Raw genomic sequence first — 9,236 nt, forward strand, 5'->3', positions numbered from 1 at the left:
AGAAAGAGGGCGTGTATGTCTGACTGGATTTCATCTCTAACTCACGTCACAACATTAATTCACACCTATATTTACAATGAGTCTCCACTGGCAACATGTGTTTACTCATATACACAGAGCTTCTTACAGACAAACTGACTCTTCAGCTAATAAAACATCCACATAACAAAACAGTCAATACTAAGCAGGATTAGTCACTTGTCTTCATAACTTCATTTGGCTGATTTAGAGGATATTGCTAAATGTTACAGACAATAACTAACATCTGAACTCGAACCAGTTTCAAAGTTCAGCCATCTCTGGTATTTTTAAGCCATCAGCTAACTCTGGCTGCACTCCCAGAGCTGCAGAAATGTGAGTTTCTGTCACATGATCTGACAAAAGGCATCTCAAAAAGATAACACACCAGGATCAGTTTTCAGCCTGCATGCTCCCGAGGAAGACTGTGCATGCCGATCAAACACTTGAGTATCTTTGATGCCTAGAGGTGCAGGTGGACGCGCTGTTCACACCTTTGATGAGGGGCCACCCGGATCTGAGAAGACAAGCAGCTTTTGTTGTGAACCCTTGCAAACAAAGGAGCAGATGAGTTCAGAGAGATGAATGCAGTGTCCTAACACTGCTAATTTCACTGTTATAGACCAAAAGTGCGGTAATCATGTAGAGTTTAGCTTCAATTTGCATCAATTTTGATTATGTATATATAAAGTAAACAGTGGATCTCCATCAACCAGGCATTGTTCATTTGTTTTTATCATGGAAACAAGTAGTGTGTTAAGAAAGGGCTCACAGAATAAATATTCCTAATGGTGTTGCATATGTAACATTTTACTATATCTATTATTGTTTTCAGAATATTAACACATGCTACAAAACTGGTTAACAGACGCTAACAGAGGAGAGAGAAAGTTCAAAGACTTCCTGTGTGTTGGCACCCGAAACTGTAAATCTATAATTCCACCACATTATCACCACTTAATGTGCACAGACTATGAATTAATGAGAGTCGTAATCATATCTCCTAAGTGATACTAATTCTGCGATAAAAAGCTTCAGGCAGATCAGCAACCAACACTAAACAAAAAAAAAAACATGAGGTCTATCTCTTAACAGCGAGCTGCCACAATGACATCATTGTAACAGATATCATCGTCAGGCTCATCCTCCAGAAGAACAGGCTGAAAATCACTGAAATCTCACCCAAGCCAATACTCACACAGCAGTTGATTAAACACCGTTCATCACATGCCAAGGTAACAAAGGCAAACGCTATCCTTGAAGTAGCACAGGAGAAACAAAAATCAATTTTAACAATTAATTTTGTTTATTGATCCTCTTTGTTCCTTTTACCAAGTCAGTCAACAAAACACGTCATGGCAAGACACAGTCTCCCTGGCAAGTTTGAATGAAGACAGTATATTAAGTTCAGTCAGTGCTTGTCATATTCCTGTCATTTTATTTGAGATAACTGGAGCAACATGATTTGCATTGCGAGTTAATTATTCCGTTCCGTTAGCAGATTTGTTTTTTCCCCAGAGCAGTGATATGTAAGCCACAGGGAGAGTGATTTAAAAGAAACTTTGTGTGCATCTCTTGGAAATGGGAGTGTGGCTTATATTGATTTACAGTAGGCTTTATAATTTGGGGTTTGACTCTGCAATCTTTTCGTCTGGCTTTGATTTGGTCAATTACTTGATGTCTCTCTTTTATTTTGAGTTATGCCTTTGTTCCTGCGATACTGCACACTGATATCCCTTCAGATGAAGCATGAGATGTCTTTGAAACTGATAAAATACAGTATGTGGAAAATGTTTTTTCTCTTTAAATAGGCTGTCTCACTGATAAAAACCCTTTCAGCTGTACAGTCACTCTTTTTGTCTATTCATAATTTCAAGCCTATTCACTCCTGGTGTATTCGCAAGAATTTCTAACATTCCTTGTGAAAATATTTGTCTTGTATATGTGGTTGGAAAAACCTACTTGGCATGGAGAACTTCTAAATAGATGCTTGCATGAGATATTTTCCCTCTTTCACGACGTCCCAAAACAATGCAGCGTTGCGCAACGGTGGGGTATGACAGTCCAGTACAGGCTGTTATTCACATATAAACCACCCACTCAGAGGTAAAGTTACATTTTGGTTTCAGTGTAGACAGTGACGGTTGACTGACAGTTGAGTATCCCTCTGTGGCTGTTAGCAGGCCGGATGATAATAACTGCACCTTTTTATGAAGCGGGCTTGTGTTTATTTTCAGATTGGCTAAAATAAATAGACAAAGAGGAGACAGGGACGACAGAGTTATGAAACAGCAACGATCCAAACCCACGTAGTCATACTAAGGGACAGAAAACATGTTATCCAAATGAGGAGGATCTCAGGGTTTATTAATATGCATTGTACTGTTTCTGTACCACTAGATGGCAATGTGTCCACAGAAAAATTTTAAGTCCAGGCAAGTGCTTTGACACTCCACCCCTCCGCCCCCCACCCCTCCCTCTCCCTGTCTCTGACAATATTTTCCAGGAGATGATCCAGCATTAATATCCAACAAAGGAGAATTTATCAGGGGGATTTTGTTCTCTCGTCTCAGGCAAACAATTATCAGATATGATGGAAAATAGAACACATTTTGAAATTCAATGTAATCTTTCTTTCTCTGTGTCTGTCACACACACACACACACACACACACACACACACACACGCACACACACACACATATCCACATGCACTAACACATTCAAATGTTTTTACACACACAGACATATGCACACAACTCATACATTGTGTGGCAGGATTTATCCATGTTTTATAACCTCATTTGGTAGGGAAATGTTAACAGATGGTAATTCTCTCTGAATCATTTTATTTTACATATCAGATCATGAGGTGCTTGACATCTCCATATGAGTGACTTTTATCTGGATGTGCGATAACACAGGTTGTTCTTTCCTGTCTGTTACACAATCCCCTCATTCTCAGCCAATTGTAAATCTCCATGTTTCTCTTTCCCATCATCACTATTTTCCAGAAGGAAGAACAAGACCCATGACAGCCATGCTTAAATGTCATCTTCTGAACCTGTAGTTCAGGAGAAGGATCATGTAGAGTTACATGTCCCAAAAATAATGCTGTGTGTAGCTGAGTGGAGGTCCATTACACAGCATTATGTGGCTATGACAAAGCAGAAGGCTGAAACCAGTGATCCACTGCACAGCAGACATGCCCATCCCCCAGCCTCTAAGATAACAATACAGTGTCACTGAGAGATCACAGCTCCTGATTCTCCTGACTAGAAATCATACAGTAGGAATGCTAAAAATGCCCCCAGGTTGTAAGCTGAAAGCTAGCCCCACCCTATATTTTCACCAAGGCTAACCTGCCAGGTTTCAATAGATCTATTTTAAACTAGTTCAACACTAACTAAGTTCTAACTAAGTTCTAACTAAGTTAGACAAGAAATAGGCCTAGGTTAAGCTGTAATATCAGCTAAACAAAATAACAAAATAATTTGTTTTTGACATGGACATTTTTGAGTTGACCTTTGCACGGTCCGTTTGGCTTCACTACAAAAAGCTTGAAGAGTAAAGATAAATTTGGGTATAAAGGACTTATCGCACATGACCATCACACCATCTAATAAAATCACTGGATTAATACACTGTGATACCAAGCATGACAATTTTATAACATCTCAAGATTGCAACTCATACAGTGGTCTCCATGGAAACGGCATTCGTGTTTAGATGACTATTCAATTTCAATGTCAACATCAACACACCATCTGAGTGTTAAAATTATATCATGTAAATGACATTGGCCTACTGCTGAAGACAGTTTACAATTAGTCTAACTGACACAAAAAGTACTCTGGTTTTTGTAAGTGATGTGCATGAATATGCTAACTTTACTAATTACAGTAATTAGCAGTAATATAAATATGTAGCTAGAGCCAGCGGCCATTTAGCTTAGCATAGAAACTTGAAACAGGGGGAAGCAGAAACCAAAGTATATGAACGACAATTCACCATATTATGGGGTTTATGTACCAGTGTATTTCTTGGTTGGGAGCGATTGCTATGCAGCCAACTGGTAGACTAATTTTGTTACCTTTTGACATAGCCAGGCTAGTTGTTCCCCTCTGTTTCCAGTCTTTATTTATTTATTTTTTTTATATTTCATTTTTATTGTTGTTAATTAATTAATTAATTCTTAATGTGTTTTAATCTCAATTTGTGTAACTGTGTACGGTGTCCTTGAGTGCCAAGAAAGGCGCCTTTAAATAAAATGTATTATTATTATTATTATCATTTATACAAAGCTAAGCTAACAGGCTGCTGGCTAAGGCTATATATTCATTGTACCATACAGAGTGGTATCTCATCTGACTCTCGGTAAGAAAGCAAATATACCTAAAACTAATTTTCTATAAAAAATACTTATTTAGGATAACTAATTTGAATCATTAGTTGGATTTTCTTCATCTACTCAGGGCAAACAACACAGTGAAACAAAATAACTGCTTCTGAGCAATCTACAACTTATGAAGGAAATTAAAAACTGTGTAACTAAAGATTTAAATGTTATTGTGAGAAGAAAGCATTGTAAAGTCATTGACTGCCATTGTGCTGGAGGGGGAGGAAAGGCAAGGCAAGTCTGTTGGATGCCCAGGTCACCAACCCTTGACCTCTGTCCTCGACCCTTGAATCTCTGACATCTGTCTGCTTTTCCCGCCTTCTCTCCCTCCCCCTGTTCTGTCAAAGGAATTTGATTATGGTGGAGGGAGGAATGTGGCTTCCTAAAGTAACACACATGTTTTTTAAACTCTCAGACGCTCTTGAGAAAATTATCATAATTCAGCGAGCAAGTGTGATATATAAACAGCATGTTTGTAGCAGCTCACATATTGAATAGTTCATTGCAGCGCCACGTTGTTAACTGCTGTGTCTACTTTTCTTTGCTTATGTGAAACCAAAGAATTTGCACCTGAAAATAGATACATTTTTTCATGTTTTCTGCTTTGCTTTGTCTAGAAAATAGGTCTGTGGGCTATGACATAACAGTTACCACAGAAATCCTTCTGCATCTCTAGCTGGTGTAGATGGTTGGAGAAGGGGAGGAGAGGAAGATAGTGGGGGAGGTGTTGTACAGTGAGTACACAAGGCTTGCTTTTTCTCTCTAATGCCACGTGCTTGTATGTGCACACACACACACACACACACAAACACTCACACACACATACAAGCCTTTTCTTCCAGACTGGGTCTGATGCCCCAGCCCCCATGCTCCTATTCTCTTTACAGTGTAAATAAAGCAGCAGGGCTTACTAAATCCAATATGTCAATGGACACCAGAGCACAATGAGGAATAGATACCCCATTGGACATTCCCCTGCTACAGACTGAGCTTTCCCCGCGCTTCCCGGCCTAATAACGACACAACAAGAGTCGTGTGACTCACAGCACCCTTCCCCCACCCGTACATATTACCATTGCTCCTCAGTGCTGTCTAGAAAGGTCATGTGACCCTCATCAGCTTCCTGGGTTGGGGGAGGGGAGGCAGATTGAACCTGTTCTTTGTTAGGAGGTCAGCCCCAGCTCTATGGCAGGAAGCGCTCCTACCATACACCATGTAATAGAAGCGCAGTGGGTGCAGGAGGCAGTGTGGCGGTATTAGAGGCAAATGAGTGTTTGAGCATTCATGCAGTAGAGAGCATGCAATCAAAGCTTACATAGTGCAGTAGTAAAGCTCACTTGATAACAGCAGCTGCAATGATTTTAAAATGGCAAGAGGGTGATGTAAAAGAAAGAAAAAATTGAACCCATTTTTTGTCTTAATTAGCACTGGCTGGGTACAGTTAATATACACATGACAGTAGCGCTTCTGTTTCTGTAGAGAGAAGCAGCGTCAGATCCAAGTGTTCACTGCAGGATAGGTCCAAAAACATTAAATATTTGGTTATTTAAATAAATCAGAAATAAAGATGCTGAGCAGTTACCCAGAATTTCATTGCATCTCTACTATTTGCAGACCATGTTGTTCTTCTGGCTGCACCAGACTGTAAGTTCAGGCAGTTTGCAATGTGCCAGTGCTGGGATTCTATATGGTTACAAACCTGGACTACTGACTGAAACAATGAGAGATTGAGTCACAACAGAGTACTGGAAGGCCATTTACGCCCATCCAAATAATTTTGTCTAATTTCTAATCAAAGAACAAATCCCATTTACAGAGTATGGACAGATTAATGGAAAACACCATACAATCATTAATTCATTCAAATCATTAATCAACATAATTATTCTTGTTGTTCTTTAAATATTTGTGAGGGTGTAATCATTGTTCCCTTCTGCTTATACAGATTCACCATGTTTGACAGACAATAAAACATGTTGATTTTTACACTAGTGCTTACAAATTGATCTCTAAACTCCATTATTATTCAACATCCAGTATGAGCCTCGTCTGTGGGCCTCATGTGCATCATCATCTTGCAGTTCAACCACTGTGAAACTGCAACTCCTATATTGTACCACATCACAGCACCTGCAAAAAAGGTGACAGGCAAAGGATTCATTGAGGAACATGCAGCATGCTTGGAAATGCAGATGGGTCATATAGAGCCGGATGTATGAACTTAGCGAATTTTTAACTTGTCATTTTCTGGAAATGAGATGTCTCACTTCCTTACTGAAATCTGTAGAACAATTTACTGTGAAGAAGGGACTCTGAAACAGTGATTTGGCAGGCTGGAAAGCTTAGCTCATATATCCGCTCTCTTGTATATCTGCTCTCATCAAGCATGGATTGCTCTGGAGACCAGCTTGGACAGAACTCTCTCCACATGGTCCTACAACATCTGCACATCAGACCCTGACAGACATCTGCATGCTCATGTGAACTGTGTGTTTATCTTATTCCATTGTCTCTCATTAAGAAAGTAAAAAAAAAACTAAAAAAAAATAGCATTCCTACATATATTGTTTCATTCCTGCTGTAGATGACATGTTCCTACATTACTTTGAACATGGACTCTGTAGTTAACTTTGAGTCAATCCCACATACACCTGGTGCCATAAATACCCACTAGAGCGCCTAATGTGTCTTAGTCTGTTGCTGAAAATAGCCCTGAATAAATACATTATTTACCCCTCTCTTTGAGAAACGTTTGCTAAATATTCAGTGCCCAGATGTTTTAGGAAAATACTTAACTTTTTTAAGTTGCTTGGGGTGAGGACCACAGAAAGGACTGCTAAGCTCGTACAGAAAAATGGTTGGTTTTGGTCTTTTCATGGGATAAATTAAGAAATAATATTGGCAATACCATTTATGTTGTGGTGCACAAATAACTCTTCTGTGAACTCTTAGCGTGGTCAGTCTTCAAAGGCATAGCTGATGTTGTCTTCATGGATACCATATCTTATTTTGCACAGCAGTGTAGGTGCCAGAATTGCTTTTGGCATTATACAGAAGAGATTGTGGTGGACTTTCAAACATAAGTTAAAAATCAAATTGTTTTTCTCACCAACAAGCTGGACTAAAATAATGACAAAGGCCTACTGTAGATATCCTGTAAAAGAGCGGCCACAGTCATCCTTTCCCATTGAGAAGATTAAGGCACTAAACATGTATGAGTATGTGTAGTATGTGCCATTGGCTATATTCTGTTTAGTGGTCGATTTAGCCAGTGGCTTTTTGGATGTGGCAATAAAAACAAATGGACCAGGAATGGTTGGCTCTTCCCATCCAATACACAAAACCCAGGATGTTCTGACAACTCCTTCAGTCCTACCTCGGTGTATGAAGGCATACCACTGCAGTTATCACCATACTGTAGTTATATGCTATACGTGTGACCTGTAGAGACATAACAGCCAGAAGAATAGTTATGTAATAACTGTTGCCACAGATACAAGTAAAAGGGAGAGTTTATCAGCTGTTGGCTTTGTACTCCCTCAAAGCAATAAATCCCTGTAATACTCCAGGTATATCTGACTTGCCTTGTTGTGCTACTCATTTTTGGCCTCAAAGACCTCATCACATCCTCAAAGGTGGCTCATCCCCTTTGGTACAATGGTGAGATAATGATATTGTTTCAGTCTCATATTTATTGGTTTCTTTTTTCACATACGTTTTATTGTTTCAGTTTTTCATTTACAAATTATACATTGTGACTATCAGGGTAGCCAAGATTTTAGGAATACTTAAGTCCCACTGATACAACCCCCACCCCCTTTTAAAGAAAACAATTTTAAATTTTATTTCCCCAAATAGATAGATAATAATAATTAAAAAAAACAAAAAACACACACAAAATGAAAATTTAATTAAAAATTACTAGTTGTCCGGCTGCACGCATGTTTTGTTTTTAATGCAGAAACAGTTGTGAACACACACAAAAAGAATGTATGAATGAATAATAAATAAAAGTAAAAATCCTGGGATCAGTGAATAACAATAACAATTTGAATTGAAGAATATTAACTCCATCACAAAACAACAATGACCCCCCAGTATTACTTTAGCAAGTAATATATCGTGCGCAGATATTACTGTAGGTACGGTAACCAAAGGAATGTGTCACACCAGTGTAGAGCCGTAATGATGTCAACTTGTTATTTACTTTCCAAATCTGAATGACTGAGCAAGGCGAAAGGAGAATTAATCAACCGCTGTGTGACCGGGCAGGCGAAAAATAGTGGAGTGTGGGGGAGGGGAAGAGAAGCTCAGGGGCCAGATAGACAACATGCAAGACTGTAGCTTGTGAGACTCAGCTCATTGCTTACACTACAGCAAAAATATTAAAGTAATAATACACTTTAGTACGTTTTTCATTCGGGAGTTTGCTAGTTTAATGGTATAAGTTAAATTAGCATACTCTTGTGGGTGAAATCTGAGCCAAGCGTAGCTCCATTTTAGATAGGATACATTAACATACAGTAGCTTATTGGTACCGGTACACAGCCGTTGAAACAGTCTTTGGACGACAGCATACGTTTATCTCTTTATGTAAGATGTACTCCCCTTGTAAAGATAGCTAGGTGTTTACAAGCTGACATTTTAGCACATAATCTAGCCAATTGGGACAGTGAGTTATACAAGATATAGAATTGTTAGTGAGTTAATTGATAAACTTAAGCACTTTGTTGTGTTTTTATGTTTTCAATATTCAGGTTTAAGGTCAGCCTTCACCCCCCCACCCCCCCCCCTCCTATTCTCTGTCTACGTCTCTCTCC

This window comes from Seriola aureovittata, chromosome 11 (genome assembly GCF_021018895.1).
Source record: "Seriola aureovittata isolate HTS-2021-v1 ecotype China chromosome 11, ASM2101889v1, whole genome shotgun sequence".
NCBI classification, from domain to species: domain Eukaryota; kingdom Metazoa; phylum Chordata; class Actinopteri; order Carangiformes; family Carangidae; genus Seriola; species Seriola aureovittata.